The sequence below is a fragment of the Festucalex cinctus genome, chromosome 1 (genome assembly GCF_051991245.1).
Source record: "Festucalex cinctus isolate MCC-2025b chromosome 1, RoL_Fcin_1.0, whole genome shotgun sequence".
NCBI lineage: Eukaryota > Metazoa > Chordata > Actinopteri > Syngnathiformes > Syngnathidae > Festucalex > Festucalex cinctus.
Genome location: NC_135411.1, coordinates 37800207 through 37819556, shown reverse-complemented (window position 1 = coordinate 37819556; position 19350 = coordinate 37800207). Strand labels below are relative to the sequence as shown.

The 19350-nt window shown below is 38.5% G+C and overlaps 1 protein-coding gene and 1 long non-coding RNA gene across 2 annotated transcripts in view; both read left to right on the top strand.

Annotated features, from left to right (window-relative positions):
* rbfox1 (RNA binding fox-1 homolog 1) overlaps positions 1–19350 on the top strand; it is a 372128-nt gene that overhangs the window by 78518 nt on the left and 274260 nt on the right. The gene's annotated exons all lie outside the window — the stretch shown is intronic.
* LOC144025880 (uncharacterized) lies at positions 18175–18584 on the top strand. Its single transcript, XR_013284979.1, has 2 exons — positions 18175–18449; positions 18543–18584. It is a non-coding gene; the product is annotated as an uncharacterized LOC144025880 (long non-coding RNA).

Below are 19350 nucleotides of genomic sequence, written 5' to 3'. Positions count from 1 at the left end.
CTGGGGAAAGACCTTAACTCTAGGAGACGGATATTAAAAGACTTTATAACATTCCTGTCTATGGCTCACTTCACTGCTCTAGCTTTAGGCGCGTAAGTTTAAAAAAAAAAAAAAAAAAAAGGCTCAGAAAGGTCACTCTAACATATTATTTGGGCGCAGATAATCTACCTCTGTGAATTCAATTTCATTTAAAGAGTTTCGCCCAAAAGGGGTTTGGGGGGAGGGGGTAATTTTTCTTTTCTCCGTTTTTGACTTTTTCCATATGTTGAGCAATTTAACCAATTATAACTTGACAAAGCTAGACATTGTAATAATGAATTACTGCAAAGCCTTTCTAATATATTCTCTACTGTAGGACATGGATTAAAAACGTACCATGCACTTCCCGCAACACAAGTAGCAATCGGTCAGACTTCTGGCAGATTTAGCTCTAAGCAAAAGGAAAAAAGGTCAAGTGTACAAGGGTGACAGCAATGTTTGGTTTGTGATTTAATATCGCAAAAAAAAAAAAAAAGTGACTTTTGATTTTGTTCATAGGTCTGGACAGCAACAACAATTGTTTTTATTGTCTGCATGTTTAAAATGTAAACGCAAACTTCAAATGTGGTTTAAGTCAAAACTGGTACGTATAAATAAATAAATAAATAAATAAATACATAGAGCAGGGGTGTCAAACTCATATTAGCTCAGGGGCCACATGGAGGAAAATATATTCGCAATTGGGCCGGATCGGTAAAATTGTAAAATAATTTGTAAAACATTGCCGTCAATTACATGCAGATTTTCGCTATTTGTGGGCCAGCCCTAAATTGTGGGGCGCATCTGTACAAATATTGTCCTAAATTTTTTTTGCATAAACCTGTATATTGTTCACTGATTGTGTGCCGGGTGCCGTTAATTAAGTTATAAGGACGTTAATCCTTGTCATATGTGTAGTTGAATGTGTCTTATTCAGCATGTTTGTGTTTGATTCATGTTTTTATTTTTTAAACAAACTAACTTTAAATTGTGTTTAAAATAACGACATTCAGAGCAATTCCATGAACAAGATGCATTGCTCAACTGAGCCTTACTTGTGTAATTATGAATTTATAAGCTTTGATTGTGGCCGGCTGATTAATTGGGCCGACAGTCTTTTTTTTTTTTTTTTTTTTTTTTTTTTTTTAAACTTTACAAAACCATCTCGCGGGCCGGATTAAACCCCATTGCGGGCCTGATCCGGCCCCCGGGCCTTATGTTTGACACCCCTGACATAGAGTGTTAAAAAGAAATATTTTTTTCATAAAGGAAGCACATTTTATTTTTGTGTGTGTGTGCGTATGTTTTGATCTCTCCCCTCTCAAACCCTAAAAAAAAATAATCAGAATATTAACAAGAACAACAACAAACTTTTAAATTTTACTATTTGAAGCTACAACGTCATTGCTTTTATCTCATGAAGAAAATAATCAAATACACTTTATCTGGGGCAAGCCAAGACAAAGGCAGACAGAAACATAGGAAAGCATTTCAGTTTAACTGCTAAAAAAAAAAAAAAAAAAAAAATCCTCAAATCTAAACATAGAGCGGTTGTGGCTGCAAACACGTGTATAGCACAAATTCTGGGCCAAACCTACCCTAAAGATTGTACTGCTTCTGTCCGGAGCTAAGATCATGCAATCGTCGTCCCGCCAGTGTTCAGGCAATTCCACCCCACACTCCCCAGCACACAGGATAGGAGCCACAGAGAGACCAGGAACCTGCGCCATCTTGGGTGCCAAAATGCACAAGTACACCGTTAAAGTGCTCAGGGTGCACGTTTCAGGGAAGTGCTCGGAATTATTTGGAAGAAATCTTGGGTTGTACACAACAATCATGCCAAATGCCAAATACTCTAGTAAGAGAACAAGGAGAAAGTTACATTTGTCGATAAAAATTCAGGTAGTGTAATGGGTTAGCTGAATCTTATTAACCTGCATTGCACCGGGTCAGTGATACATGCTTAGAAAGCTGACAAAATTGGGCCAATTCAGTCAATAAGGAAAATGTTAAGGACAAAGAGCTATTAAACAGTTTTTTTTCTTGCTCAACAACAATGTACTCTACCAGGATCTTAAAAAATAAAAATAAAATGCAATACTATGTTCTATCAACCCCTACTAGTCTACACACAGTGTTCTGATTAACATTGCATTTGCGGAACATAAGCAGAAAAATCATCCGTTTTTTTTTTTTTTTAAATCCATCTCAGGGGACTGACATTTTGCCCTCTGTGTGTGCGCGCGCGCGTGTGGGGGTGTGTGTGCGTGTGTGGACTGGCAGCGGGACCGTCCAATTCGCCTCCACTACTCCGTGAACTGCACATGTGTCCACACAACAGAGACACCTAACAAAAGGTTAACCTTTTATTATGCTAACTGGTGTCTAGCTCATGGGCAGCCTGGCGGCGGAGGCCATCCAAAATGCAGTGACTCATTTGACGTTGTGTCAACGTGTGGGTCCACATAACAGTCACACTTCTGGGCCAAGTTAACCATTTATTAAATAGAGCAGCACACATGATTCAAATTGTAACAACAGACATTTGAGTACTATTTGAGTGACATGGAAAAGTCAAGCGGGGATGCATTTCCAGCCTATTAATCGAACATGCCCACAGTGTCTGAGAGCTGAGGAAAAATCTCACTTTTAACTTTTTCACAATTTTAAAGCCCGATTCCATATAGTTGGGGATTTTATTCTTCTTCTTCTTTTTTTTTTTGTATTCATTCACATTTGGCAGGCTTGTGGTATGTCAAATTTATGACTCTCCACTTTGCAAGGTCTTTAATATGTAAACTTCAATCACATTTCAGTTGTTATATCTCAAATCCATTGTGGTGCTGTCCAAAGGAAAACCATTATATAAATCTATGTCCAAATACTGGACTGGAAATTAATGAAACTTTATAATTACCAATTATATGTGCTTCATTTACCAAGGTTTGTAAATCTATTCTTAAGTCTTTACAAAGAAGCCTTACTCAAAATGTTATTTTAAAGATACATTTGGAAGCAGTTTCACTGATATAAATGAGATTTAGAAACTATTTGGAACAATTTGACTGTTGAGTGAAATGTCATGAATAATTTCTGCAGTGTGTATCTTTGTCAGTTCAGGTGAAAAACAACTTGACAGTGATATGTATTAAATTTTGAAACATGCCACTCCAGCAGATTGCATGATTCCAGTGAGCAGAGAACTTCCATATAGGCAGACTGTGTGGAAAACAAGCTGGGTAGCTGCAAGGCTAAAATCCAGTTGCCTGAGGCTGAGCTGATCTAATTGGCAGCTGTCTTGACATCTCAGGCGAGCCAGTGCTGCCATTTTGTGTCCTGATCAAAGGTGAATAGGGGCTGTTAGGTGGTGTGGGAATTGCGGCGCGCTTAGGGTCAAGCTATCGAATGCTGGGACGAAAAAATAAACATTTAAATCAACCTTAGCTTCTCCATTTCCACAATGCATATGTAAGTGTACAATATACAGTACACTATGTGGGACATTAAGTATTATGTCATCAGAGCTTTGCCAATGAACTGTAAGTCACTTCTAGTAGCTTGTTATCGCTGAATTTGTTACATCTTTAAGGTTGGGTAGCCATAGTCACACAAATGGATTTAAGAATCAAACCAATATATGTTCGTCATATTCAAGCAAGGTGGTCAGGTGAGTTTAGTAATATTACTAACTGATCCATTCAGCACTCAGGTGAGAATCATTATCTGTTGTGAAACAACAGTCTTGTTATCCCTTTCAAACAAAACACATGGGATGAAATAATTACTACGACTACTACTACAACTGAAAAGTTATCCTCTCTCTACATAACAGAATATCATAAATGATCTGAAAGCATCTGCTCTTTCTGTTTTTGTTGTTAGAGGCCAATAACTAATGTATCAGTCTTTTGAACACAAATTGTTTTTAGAAGAAAAACGCTTTATTTAAAGTGACCCCAGCCAGCTTGCTGGACTATTTTCCTCTCGTCCAACACCGGACCAGAACTGGTGTCACAGAACGCTGTCAGGGGTAAGTCAGTGCTGATCGCACACACTGGAGGTGAGGATGAAATAGAGATTCATGTATAAAAAGCCGAACTAACCCTTTAAGACAGCGTGACCCGCTCCGGCAAAAGGGTCCGCATGTCAACAGGATCAATCTCGAGATAATGGACCGATATTAGACAGTTGGAGATTATTTGTCAATTTTGAAATTTCTCCACAAATAGCTTCCTTGAGGTCTCTATAGTTTATTTTCTAAGCAGCAGAAAAGTCAAAATTGTAATAGAAGTGTATGAAAAAAAGCAATTATTAGACAGTATGCCTCGTAACTAGGGGGCGTGTTTTTAGCCTGCTAGCTAGCTAGCATTGTGTCTTGCGCACCTTTTTACAAACAATCAGAATTTTTTAGCCCCAGACGTAATTCACAAATGATTTATATAAATATTGTGAGGATAAGCGAATCTGCTAACGATGGATGGATGGATGGACAGAGCAACCAAAAAAAGTCAAAATACACAAGTCAGCACGAAAGCAAACAGCCGGTCATCCTACCTCGGAGCAGAAGCTGTTGTCATCGGTCCGGCGAATTGTTATCCAAACAGACAGAAATATTCTACAGGATCGTTTTCTTAATGAATGAATACTTTTAATACTACTTTTAATTCAAACTCCTTTTAATGTCGAACTCTAGTGAGGGATGCAGCCGCGCTACCCCCGCGGAACAATCTGCTCTTTTACTCAGACCGAGTCGGGAATTAAAAGTTGTGACATGCGTCAGTGCCTTGTATGCAATGTAGACTCATTTAATAATGCATCATAAATACTAATGTAATGGTTTGATCGCTTGTCGATGTTGTCTATTTCATATGACATGCTGCTTCTTCGATGCGTCAAAAAAAAAAAGTCTGCCTGCATACGTCGCAAATATCACTACACTTTTTCACTTTATGCTCTTTTAAATGGGATGACATGAACATAAAAATGAGCTATGAAAAATTTACCGTAACTTGAAGATGAAAAATGGTCCTTTCAAAAGAGTTACAATGATACCCCGCTCCAAAATGCACACAAGCTATATTGACTTGTAAATACAATAATTTAGTGTCACTCGTGTATGACTTGGGGTGGGGGGACAAAACAAACAAAGCTGATTTACTCAAAGAGAAAAACTTGAAGATCTATCCAGCAAAGCATCTTCAATCAAATTGAAAATCAAATTGAAATCCCTTCTAATAATAAGATAACTTTCAACTTTCGGTAAAGAGGAAAATAGTTTAGTAATAAATGCGTCATCATCCCAATTTGGCCCGTACACACAAGCTAATATCACAAGGGAGCCCTGTAGTTTCCCAGAGACTGATATAAAACCAGCCAGCCGGGTCAGCAATCTTTTTATGTTGTTCAAACAAAATATTATTACCTATTAGTATGGCCGTTCCTCTAGCTTTGACATTAGATTTAGAATGATACACATTACCAATCCACTTCCTCCTGAGTCGCAATACCTCCCTTAATCTTAAGATGTGTCTCCTGAAAAAAAAGAAAAGAAAAACACATCACCCTTAAGTAGTTGTAAATGAGTCATACCTTATTAGCTTTGGTTGCATTTCCCAATCCTCTCACATTCCAAGATACAAATCTAAGATCGAAATCTAAGTGGTCACACCTGACTGCAATAATAGAGGTGCCATGACGGGCTGATGTTGGATGGAAGAAGATTGACAATCGTGCTTGCAGCGGGTGACTGGGAAAGAAGCAGGTAAAGTGTAACCGCACAAACACACCAAACAAACACCTGGGGCTAGGCACCCACCAAAAATCTCAACAACACTAGAGTGCCTATTGCACAGGAGGGAACAAACTCTTCCCTGTAACCTCGGGTTTACACCGGTTGCGGTTGCGGTGCGGTTGCGGTGCGTTCCGGCGACACAAGCAATTAGATTCCATTCATTCGAATGGTGCAGTTTACACCGCTTGCGGGTGAGTTGCGTGTCGACTGCGTCTCAGCTGCGGCGTGCCACAGCCCTTCCGCAAGGATAGACCTATTTTCTATTTTTGCCGGACGCCGCAGCGGTAGGCCTCTGGCAAATGGCAAGGTAGCACAAAACACATCGAGCGGGACAGGAAGACCGACGCAGTTTCGAAATAAATTTCCGGTTACCTTTCAAGATAAAACACTCGCCAGCTCCTATTTCGCAAGCATGCTAGCAAAACGTGATGTGGGCGTCGACGGGCCTGGAGTTAACGTGCGAGGTGCTCATTCACGGTTTAGACACCAGCGAACATGGACGAGAAGAGGTTTATATTGGAGGTAGAAAGCCACAAAATAATAAAAGTCCACCTCTCTTTCTGCTTCTCTGTTGAGCACAGACTTTCTGTGTGTTTGTCGTTGTTTTTAATGCCACATGATCGCGCGCGGTCACGCGAGACACGGCGGGAAGTGGTCGGCGACGGAGCTGCCGGACCGCAGCTGTGCGGACTGTGTGGATTGGCCAAAAAATTGACGCGTCCGGAGCACGCAGTAAAGACGCACCGCACCACAGCCGCACTGCAACCGCAACCGGTGTAAACCCGGGGTAAGGATAACTAACGTCACTCCTACCTAGTGGCTTCCCTGGAACAAAACGATCTCACTAAACTGCAATAACAGCGTTGTTCTCAGATTAAATTAAATACAATAACAAAAAGAGAAATCAGAATCAGATGAAAAAGTAACAGTCTGTTAACCATCTCCTTGAAAAAAAGAAAGAAAAAAAAAAGCTTAAAATAACAATAATAAATAAATTAAATAAATCATCTATGCTGAAAATTACGAATCTGTGTGTCTACAATGGTACAATTCCCATTTTCAAGAGTTCGATGAGCAAAGATAAAATGTCTGTTTATTGATCTCTTTAAAAAAAAAAAAGGTCAACCATCACTAAGAAAAGTACAAATGAAAATAAAAAAATAATAAATCTGTTGTGTTGAAAATTATGAATGTGTGTCTGCAACAGTATTTGCCCCATTTTTTTCCATCTTCCGAAGTTCCATAAAAATATTTTTAAAAGGGGAACAAAAAAAAAGATTCCAGAAGGTGCCACGAGCAGTTACGTTTCCTGTTAACCATTTCCAAGAAAAAGTAGAATTCAACATTCAAAAAATAAATACATAAATAAAAATACAATGCAATGACAATTATGAATCTGTGTCCACAATAACATTTTCCCCATTTTTTATCCATTTGTAAGAGTTAAGAAAAAGTAACAATAAAACAAAACAAAAACAAAAAATTCCAATGCGATGAAAAGTCTGAATCTGTGTCCGCAATAGCATTTTCTTGCCCAATCCTCAGGAGTTCCATTTAAAAAAAAAAAAACTGCATTTATCTATTTCCAGCGATGCCATGAGCGGCAATGAAGTGCCTCAGTGAACTATATCTATGGAAAAAGAAGACGAAACAAAATTCACTGCACTTCAAACTATAAATATGTGTGTGTTCACAAGGGATAGCAAAAAAAAAAAATTTTTTTAATGGAATTTATTTATTTACTTATTTATTTATTTATTTATTTTAGGGCAAAATTACTTGTTTTCATCAATAATATGAGCAGAAATGGAAAGTATCGGTTTACTTATCTTTATCAGTTATCTATAGCATAAGGGTCTGATTGTTTTCATGAGACGGCGTCTATGACAGATGACACGCCACTCGAGGCGTCAAAAATGAACCGCCAGCCTGAGTCGCATATATCACCACAAATTTATTGTCTGAAGTGGGATGAAATTAAAATAAAATGTGAAATATGAAACTTGAATATGAAAAATCATTGCCATGATCCCTGCGATGGGGATCATCACCCCGCCCCAAAATCCACGCAGGGTAAGGAGACAAAACTGGTGACAAAACTTTGTTAAACCATCGGAACATTTTCATTTTCTTTTATACATGTGACCAAAAACATTTGAGACATTGCATCCATCTATGGTGTTATCAATAAACTCACTTGGCACGGGCCACACCAAATTGCAAATAATCTTTCAATTCACACAAAATTATTAATTTAAATTTCCCACTGTGGTATTATGACCTCAGTCAAACAAGGAAATACCACAAAGAGCAACAATAAAATAACCAAACTTTGATTGATGCCTCAGAACATGAATTGTAAGATGAATCTGATCTTCAAAGTTGAGGCTGATTTCTTCTATTGACAGGTAATAATAATAATAATAATAATAATAATAATAATAATAATAATAATAATAATAATAATAAATTCAATTTATAATGCACTTTTCATCAGCATGATCTCAAAGCGCTACAGAGAAAAGAATAAAATAAATGCTATGGACATTTGAAAGATGTAAGTACCAAAACTTTTAAAGCCCTTTTCCTCAAAACTAGGGATTTCAATCTTCCATCATTAAAACTGCTGTAAGTGTCAATTTTTGAGGTACATCCATGTATTATATATCATTTTAAAGGGAATTAAGTGCAGAATTCAAATATATCAATATCTCAATTTAGATTTTTTTTTTAATTATTATTATTTTTTTAATTTTTTTTTTTGCATGATAACCCTTTTGCCAGTATATAAATACTAGGGGTGGGAGAAAAAAATCGATATCACAATATATTGTTGCGCTCTCTGTTGCAATAAATTATCGATACACTGTAGATATCGATGTAATGTGTCCAGTTGTGCAGTGTTATGTTGTAAATGTTTATGTACTTTAATTTGTCTCACTTTACAATGTTTACAGTTAAAAGACCAAGAGGCAGTGAGACATTATGCAGAACTTTGTACATTGTACAAAGTTTTGGCATTGAATAAATGCATAATTAGACATTTTCATTTTTATGGGCATTTGTTGGCTTTTTCAGTCACATATCGTGATATACTGCTAAAAAATGTTTTTTGACAGTATATCAAAAATCGTAGATATCGTGTATTGTGATATTGTCGATATTGTGAGCCAACTATCGTCACAGTATCGAATCGTCGTTTACCCATATCGTCCCACCCCTAATACAAGACCTTTGGATGGCAGGTGCGGAACTTGTCGCCAGCCAATCGCAGAAGAGTGACTTGTAGTGAATTATTAAATTTGATTCATATTGATGATAGAATTGGTACAATGAAAAATAAATAAATACGATCAGCTTGCATTGTATTCTGGGCAGTTCACTTGAGAAACCTTTGTGCTTTGTTGTATGAGGGAGATTCCAACAGAGATGCTGACAACTGCAGGAAATTGAATGAATGTGAGGGCTCATTAGAGCAAAGCTCAAATGTTACTTGTTTGAGATAGTGAGAAGACAAAGGCAATGAGAGTAAACAATAGCAAAACCAAGGCTGAGGCTGATTAAAAAGACTTAATTTAATTGAGTTTCTAACTGGCATGCAGTACATATTGACACAAATGTATGCACACACAAATTAAAGCAAAGGAAATGGCTGATAAAGAAGCTTACAAACGAATGAAAGCGATGACATGGGGAAGAAGAACTTATTCCAGACACAATGTAGCACAATGTTCTATTATATAGACCCTTTCATGGCCTACGTCACGATGACGTCACGGTGTTTACTGGAGGCAAAAACAACCAAAGTGCAGCTAGAAGTAAACAACGCTGGTTGTCTGTAGAAAATGTCGTCTTGTTGTGTTTTTGGTTGCCAGAACCGTAAAAGCACCAACAAAAACTTGAAATTCTATCGCATCCCAGCCTCTGCCAGTCAGAGTAATCGCAGACGGCTGTAGTTAAACATGATTAGGCGAAAGGACTGGACTGGACTGAAGCTATCATCAACAGCGCACACTTCATATCAGGTAAGATTTAACTATCAGCTTCAGCCTGGACAATGATATGGGCTAGAATTACTTAAGTTAGTCATTATTTTTGGGATTCTTTTTAATGCACGGACTTACAAAAAGTCCGTGTTTACATGCTACATGTGCGAATGCTAACCGCTAGCTAACCAAACGTTAGCTGTATGTTTCAGTTTTGTCGAGGCGAAAGCCCCCACAATGTTTCCGATAACTTCTTGTAAAAATTTGTTGTAGGAGAGGTACATGCCTCGTATATCCTCGTCTTCTGTCCCTGTCGTTGACTTGGCAGCACTTGCGACCGCACAACACAAAAGACCTCGCTCAAGTTGTTATATTCTAAATTTTGAACATGTCCATTCAAGACGTAGTTAGTTGTAGACATGTAATGATTTATAGGCCTTCAGTTTATCTTTAGTATAAACGTTCAGTTTTTCTATAAGGTAGATTTAAATGTCTGGCTATTGCACGGTGGCTAGTCCCGTTGAATCATCTTTCCAGTGCGTGAGTGCGTAGGGGGTCAGTAAATATCGTCCCATCAGTCAGTTAACTTTTTAAAGTAACATTCACGGTCATGGGGAGTCACTTTACTTACATATAAACTCAAATGGCCGTTTTCCGCGTCCTTTCCGACGTGAACTTTCTGTGAAAATATGCTGACCGGTGTTAGAACCACATGTCACTGATGTGTTTTTGCCTCCAGCTAAGCCCCGCCCTTTAAATTGCATCACATTGTTTCCAAACTTTGAAGGGGTCTATTACAGTATAGCATAATGGCATGCATGCACTTGGGCTTTGCTCTAAAGCAGGGGTCACCAACTCTGTTCCTCTCGGACACTAGCCATTCAGCATGTTTTGTATTTTTTTTTCTCCTCCAACACACTTGAGTCATATGGTCAGCAAGCTCTGCAGAAGCCTGATAACGATCCTGATCCTTTGAATCAAGTGTCTTGTACAGCACTTTGTATACAGCAATGCCTATTTTTAAAGCGCTTTACAAATTGAGTTGAGTTGAGGGAAGAATGCAAAACATGTTGGATTGATTCCCTCAAAAACGAGAGTAGGTGAACCCTGCTCTAAACAGTACAAACGGACCAATTCAATGACACAGTGAGGGTGCCAAAATTAGAGGCTCTGCCAAAATTGTGTTCTTACAAACTGTATTCAAATACAGTATCCGTCCATCCATTATCTGAACCACTTATCAACATATTTTTTATTCTTCACTGTTTTGACAGTTAAGTTCATCTTTGACCTATGTATTGGCTTTAAGCAGCTAGCATTGGTGTTTAATGAAAGAAAGTATCAATGTATGACACTATTGTGTATGTGAGCATTTGTATATGTGTGTGTGCACATGCATCTGTGTGAGATAGACAGGGAGTGAGAGAAAATACTGTACATTCAAGTACGTTTGTCAGATCCCTTCAGTTTATCTCCTTTCCTTGCTTTCATTGGATCAGAGGAACTGAGTCATATAATGCATATTTTTTGACACTCATATATCATCACCTACTATGTGTTCAGTCGCCTCTTGGTATAACCTTCGCACTCACGCTTTTAAAACTCTCTTCACATTTTATGCATCTTTGACATGATAAGGCAAGGAAAGGGAACCCTGGGGCCTCATATATACACCTGTGCGTGGAAACTTGTGCAGAAAACTACATACGAACGAAACTCGAAACTCACGTATGTGGAAAAAAACATCCATCCATCTTCTAACGCTTATCTGAGGTCGGGTCGTGGGGGCAGCAGCTTTAGGAGGGAAATCCAGACTTCACTCTCCCCAGCCACTTAAACCAGCTCCTCCGGCGGGATCCCAAGGCATTCCCAGGCCAGCCGAGAGACATAGTCTCTCCAGCGTGTCCTGGGTCTTCCCCGGGGCCTCCCACCGGTGGGACATGCCCGGAACACCTCCCCAGGAAGACGTTCAGGAGGCATCCGAACCAGATACCTGAGCCACCTCAGCTGGCTCCCCTCAACGCGGAGGAGCAGTGGCTCGACTCCCGACTCGAGTCCCTCCCGGATGACCGAGCTTCTCACCCTATCTCTAAGGGAGAGCCCGGACACCCTGCGGTGGAAACTCATTTCGGCCGCTTGTTTCCGGGAACTTGTTCTTTCGGTTACGACCCACAGCTCGTGAACATAGGTGAGGGTTGGAACGTACATCGACCGGTAAATCAAGAGCAGCTCTTTCTTCACCACAACAGACCGATACAGAGTCCGCATCACTGCGGACGCTGCACCGATCCGCCTGTCGATCTCCCGCTCCATCCTGCCCTCACTTGTGAACAAGACCCCAAGATACTTGAACTCCTCCACTTGGGGCAGGATCTCATCTCCGACCCGGAGAGGACACGCCCCCCTTTTCCGACTGAGGACCATGGTCTTGGATTTGGAGGTGCTGATCTTCATCCCAACCGCTTCACACTCGCTGCGAACCGCTCCAGTGAGAGTTGGAGATCTCGGCTTGATAAAGCCAACATCACCGGGATGACATCTTGTTTTTTGTTTTTTTTAATCAAACAGGGAAATACATTTCTGAGTCATTTTTATACAGCTTAAATATTTATTCATATTTGACTTGTTTTAGTACCGTGCATTGGATACGCGCATTCACTCCGAGGCGGCCAGGCCTGGCCAGACTTCTATAAAAAGATGGGTCTGTCTGTCCCAAAATCGTGATCGATCCTCACTAAATATGTGCCCATCCCTAGCTACTCATATGCCCAAATGTCTGAAATTATTAGAACGACAGTCACAATAATTTTTTTGTATACTCTATTCACGTCGTCGTTGCCTGAAGATGGCAATTGTGTTGCGAGGTGGCTCCCAGAAAAAATAAAAAATAACGTGACTTTTGATATTTTTAGAGTAGGCCTATGATTTATGGAGATGATAAATACAGAAGTGCACATGTAGGCCTACATTTAGTGAGGAGAAGTGGTCGCCGGTGTGTGGGACTTCATTGGCAGCTGCCTGCATGCATACTTCTGAGAGAGAACATGAACCAAAGAGGGCACAAACGATGAGGACAGCAGTTAAAAAGGTAAATGACCATCATTTTTATTCTTTATTCTTTGTTTTTTACATTACGCACAACTGTGCAATAATCTAGTTGGAACATATATTTGTTACATGTTTCGATGCATTTTTATGCTTTATAAAGCATTTATGTCTGAATTTTGGGAGGCTTGGAACGGATTAGGGCATTTACATGGAAAATGCGTCTCTACTTACAAAATTTTCTACTTAAGAACTTTCTTCCAGAACCAATTCATTTCGTAAGTAGAGGTACCACTGTATGTATGTATGTATGTATGTATGTATGTATGTATGTATGTATGTATGTATGTATTAAACATGACAAATGTGTAAACAAGGTAAGAAGACTATCGAGTGATATTGAAATTCTCTTCTTTCCCTTCCAAAGTCTAAATCGTACAACAACAAAAAACACAATGGAGCGGAAGCGCCAAAGTCAACCACATCCACAATCCATTCTGTAATTTTCTTCAACTTCCAATTTGTCCTATTTAGTGTCCCATCGGGATCAATTATAATTCAATGAATGTGTTCCAGAATTTAACTATTTCAATAAGCTTTATTAACAATACAAATATGTAGTCTTGTCAAGAAGCAGCCAACGCAATGAGTGATCAGAAGCACCTATACTTAATTTGGAATTTATTTTTTTTAGTTGACTCTTTCCAGTGTCCCCTGTATTCACTCATAAATATGAGTCTGAATAGTTGTCTGTCTCCATACAGTATATACTTTGCGACTGACAGGTAAACAGTTAAAGGTGTATTCAAAGACGACATTTAGTGATACATGATTAGGTAGATTTAAAGAACCCAAATAAAAGACCAATAAACATGAAGCGCTTCTGTCATGTTGGAAAATGAGTTTTATACAAAGTACAACAGACCACCCTAATAGACAGCGTCCTACTTACAAGTAGGGAGAACAAGCAATCAATACTGTTCAAACAAACAGTGACTAAACGGGTTAGAGCAAGGAGTAATGCCAGGGAAAAAAAAAAAAGGTTTAGCACAAAAAAAAAACAAAAAAAAAACATCACACGAGGAGCACTAACAATATAGGCGAGAAGCAGACTGCAGCAGAGCAAATGGGGAAGACAAAGAAACAATCTTGCATCTTCCTGGAATGGTCGCAGAACTTAACACTTGGAGCTGATTACAATAGTCCCCAGGTGCATGTCTACTTGCTTAACTCTATTGTGTGCTGCCTAGGAAAAAAAAGAAAAAAAAGAAGGAAAGACAGGGAAGAATCAAGTGTCAAAAAAACAAAACAGAGTTGATCATGACAGAAAGATGCTCATAAGACCGATGTTCATTAACTATCATAGGGATGTAACGATAAGGGCAATACAGTGTTCCCTCGTTTTCCACTGGGGTTAGGTTCCAAAAAATACCCGCAATAGATGAAATCTGCGAAGTAGTTAGCTTTATGTTTTACAACTCTTATAAATGTTTTAAGGCTCTAAAATCCCCGACCGCACAATTTATACACTTTTCTCATTGAGGCATTTACATGTTCTCACATTTCTCTCCTGTTCAAACATTGACAATGTTCAAACCTTCATAAATGTTATAAAATGGGTATATTACTGTAAAAAAATATGCACTTAAAAAAAAATCTGCGATACAGCGAGACCGCGAAAAGTGAACCGCGTTATAGCGAGGGAAGACTGTATCGTGATATCATGATATTAAAATTGGCACAATATCGTCATCGCCATGTTCATGATGTCTAAAAGCAAAACATCTGTTTAAAAAGTCAGATTGATTTCCATTTGTGCAGTTCTAGCACCCTCTGGTGGCAACTTTTTCATGCAATTTAATTTACATTAGGGATGTTTTGACCCTTCTATGTTTAAAATCTATGCTAATCATCAGACGATCGAAATATATATATATATATATATATATATATATATATATACAAATGTATATTTTATATTTTTCATTGCTGCACAATATTGTGTTTTTTTCTTTTTAGCATGAGCTCATTTGTTTTTACAATATTGTGACCTTTTTTTATGTCGCCAACCTCCATATCGTGATAATATCGTATCGTGATGTTTGGACATCGTTACATCCGTATATCACACTATCAAATATCAACCAGTCCTATGGCAGTTACAGTAAATAACTGATTCATAACAGAGTGATATGTTCACTTCCTTGTTCACTTGGTTTCAATTCAGGATTAGTGAAAAAGTCCACTATTTCCCTCATTCTCATCCTTGAATCCAACAACAAGTCTTGTAGTGCTTGCTCACTTCCTTTCAGCCCCTCACGTTAATTGTGTTACTGCAACTCTGGCTCTGTCTCCGCCTATATATGTGGTTATCTTTTGGTCTCAGGGGTGGAAAGAGAAGAGAGAAAAGTGGAAGACTTGAGGTGTCAACAGTGCCTAGCAGCCAATTAAAACCCACCTTCCCAATTTAGTGGATGCCCTAATATAGACTCAGATTAATTAGTAATACAACTTGTGCATTGGGGAACAGATACAATTTGCGATAAATCACGAGTTAATTGCAATTAATCATGATATATAAAAAAAAAAAAGAAAAAAAAAAGTAAATCAACCATATATAGAGAGATATGTATCATTACTCTCTGCTGAAACAGTTTTTACATTTTTGCATATGTAAGAAGTTGGAATTCCGCAAGATGAAGAGAAAGCAAAGACACAAGCAGGCTGCTCTCGCTGTTGTTTCATTAACTGCCAGTCGACAGCACATACATCAAGTTTGCACAACTTAGCTTTGGGAGTGCAACGGTAACCTGCACTGATCCACCCTCAAGGAGAGTTGCCTGTGATGGATTGGGTGATATGAGGAAAGCACACTTTCGCCCATAGTCACACGAAGCATTTCTCAAAGCACAATTGTATCTGATGAAATCTGGAAGACATCTTCAAATCAAAACGGTGGTATGGTTGAGAAGAAAAAAAAAAGTGCTTTCATTTTTCCTGAATCTTCTTTGTTCAAATGATCTAATTTCATTCAGGTAAAAGAAATAGCCGAAAAGCCAGAAGTTGGGTTCTTAATTAATTAATTAATTAATAATAATAATAATAATAATAATAATAATAATAATAATAATAATAATAATAATAATAATAAATGACATGGGCTTTTACCATAAAGTACATAGTCAAGAAATAATCTCGGTTATTTGGTAAATTTGCAGATCAACAAGCAATAATGTTTCTGAAACACTCACTTTGTATTATGAATTTGTGCATGATTTCATGCGTGCTCTGCCAAAACAGCTGTGATGTAGTTAGCAAATGAGGTGCGAGCTTGGCAAGGTGTGAGCTCTTAGGGTTAATTTTAACATTACAAAGACACAGTGTAATGCATTGCTCTAGGCAAAATCAATGTCCTAGATTTAATGCATGCCCCCAAAGAGACCCCCAAAACAAAACTACTGAATGGAGGGGTGAAAAAAGGGAACTGTGTTGGATTAAGTTTGTTGAAGAAAAAAAAATATATATCAAATGAACAAAACACAGATGGGATGTATCATGGGGATTGCGCTGCAATAGGACCGATGTTAGCTGCTGGTATCCCGGCAAAAAAAAACAAACAAACAAAAAAAAAGACCTTGGCAACAATTGCTGTGGACAGATGACAAAAGCCAGAACCAGTTGTTGCAATAGTTGCAACTTGCACTCGTCATTAGGCCCAAGGCTCGACTGGTAAGGAGTGATGATAGTGAATGTTATCATTTGACACAGTATGTAAGAGACAATTATTTGTTTATTTTCACTCTATTGAACTACACATTTAAGCGAAAGCAAAGCTTCACAGCTTTAGGATTGCACACACGTATGAGTGTACAGAAGTGCACGTTCAACATACAACTGCAGTGAATATACAAGCTCCACATCCCCATTTAAATGCCAGGTTTTTGTGATGTAAAAAATGAAACAAATATAATTAAAAAAAAAAAAAAAAAAAGTAAAAATCCATCCATCCTTCCATTTCACAAACTGCTTATCCTCACAAGGGTCACGGTGTGTCCTTTATGTATATTCTATGATAGCATCTTTATTTTTTGCTCCAGAATAAAATGACACCAATCACTAGCTGCATATCCATTACAGTTTTTCGCAAAAATAAAAGCGATAATGTAATATTTCGATAAAGTACAATTTCGAATTGTCAGTGTTTCCATTGACGAGAGTTTCGCTTCTGAGGCGCAATTCTCGGAAGGTCCCGTCTCGCGAGACCTCGCTGTTCTGTAGGAGGTGCTCATGATGTTTACGGAAGACGGATGCCCGGAGTTAACATTACTTTAAAAACGTCTCGCTCCCCTCAGTGGGATGGTTTGGGCATTTGGTGTTGAGCGTGCGCGTGTGTGGGTGTGCTTATAACTCGTGTTATGGTGCAGACGGATAGATTGCAACGACGACGTGCGCCGTATGTCTCTCGATTGCTCGTTGCGCGGGGCAACGGCCATTTCTCATGCAACGATATGGAACATGCATTGAACGGCAGCATAGGCTCTATAATTAAATCACTTTGTGCTTAACTCATTCCCTCCCAGCCATTTTCATGTTCTATTGCTATAAAAACATCTTCTTTCATCAGAAAAAAAATAAAATAAATAAAAAATAAAAAAAAATTAAAAAAAAGTATGGTATATTTTTTTTTATCTGTTTTTATGATTTGTAGCAATTAGCATTATGATTAACTAAGTTTCATCATTATTCACAAACCTGTTGAAAATACTGGGAAAAAGAGCTTGTTGCAACATGGACCTGGTTGATTTCTTTATACTTTGCTGCCACCTGCTGGCCGTTTTTTTTTTTTTTTTTTTGGTAATAACTACCATCGCTTTAAGCGACCACTTCAGGTCAGAAACTGCATCAAAGCCTTCATACAAAAACTCTAGAAAACAAAAACCTAAAAAACGTATAAATCCGTTTTTGTGAGTGAATGAGTTAAAAAGACATCCAATCAGGAGGCAGCTCCGATACGAAAGTGAGTGCCCCTGTACTTCCTACTTCCTTTCCTCCGTGACCGGGCGGGGGTCACATGACTACAGGGAATTCGCAAAAAGTGTTTCCATTACACTTTTGCGAAATACTTCCATTTCGACATGTCTCAAAAACCACCTCATTAGAGTGTAAAAACTTTTTGCAATATTGGAGTTTTTTCGAAAATTATGTGTTTCCATCACCAGCTTGCTTTTCCACAACTTGCCTTTTGCCCAAAACTGACGCCTGAGGGTAATGGGAACGCACCAACTGATGACACATTTCTCGTGTTTTTATATACATTGCAAATAAAGATTGTAAATGCCGCCATCTTTATTTCCTTTTTCAATATGATGCTTTTATTTTGACATGTTAAACCGGAAGTTGCGGGCTCACAGCGTTTCCGTAAATTGACACAGCCACAAGCATTGGACGACACGTCTTTTCCTTTCTTTGGAGCTGGTTGTTTTTGTCATCATTCTTCGTTGGAAAAGTTGAGCAAATGGATAAAGTTGATTTAAGAAGCTGTTAAAGCATTCATGACTGTGATGATCACTTGTGGAAGAAGACTGCCGTTGATTGAGCAGGCCAAAGTGGTCAGTAGCATTTCAATTATCTATCGTTAGCTTAGATGCTAACACAATGCCATGTTTGTAGTAAATGTTTGTTTTGTATGTCTAAACTTTTAGTTCTACGGTGTATTGCTGAGCAATAAACATCTGTGAAAGGCACTGGAGACTCGATCGCATGCAATCAATGGGCGGTACAAAGATGATGATTCAGATTTGTTTGAGAATGTCTACGTACTTAACTAGCTTCTGTCTCTTTTTTTTCCTCTGGTTGAGCAGTGAACACAAGACTAACATTGGTGAACGTATGCGACTTTTCTTTGCAAGGCAAAATTAACCTCCACTTGAACCAGACGTTGACCTGCTTCAAAGTGCCCAGCTTTAAATATTTTTGGGAACTGGACTGGAAAATATGTACTACACTATTTAAACTCGATCATATTGAAGCTTCTCTGGCAGCTTACTAGTGATGGGAAAATGAAGCTTCATGAACCATTTGCAATGTATATAATTTTCTACTCTTCTAGATAGTGCTAGTAAAAATAATAATAATTTTCCCATCACTACAGCTTCCCTAACTCCTTGCTATTAGGCTAGGTGTTTGGTGAAGCTCACATTGCTGGTTACGCAAGGAAAAAACAAGGAAAAAAAACATGTTCCTCTACTCCATGAGGTGAGAATTGCTACTGATTATTATCCTCTGCATTTCTAGCTTCGGCACATTCGTGGCTCACTCTCTGCCATGTTCCTGACAAAGTTGTGTTCTCGGTTGAGCCTCTCTCTCCTGGCAACTTGTTTGAACAGTTGTTTGATACCATATCGGCTAAGTTGGAGCTGAGGAAGAAGCAAGTCTGTTTAGTCTCGTTACCAATGTAAGTCATTGTAAACCGAAGTAGCTTAAACCAAAAGGCGCACAAACAGGCATCCA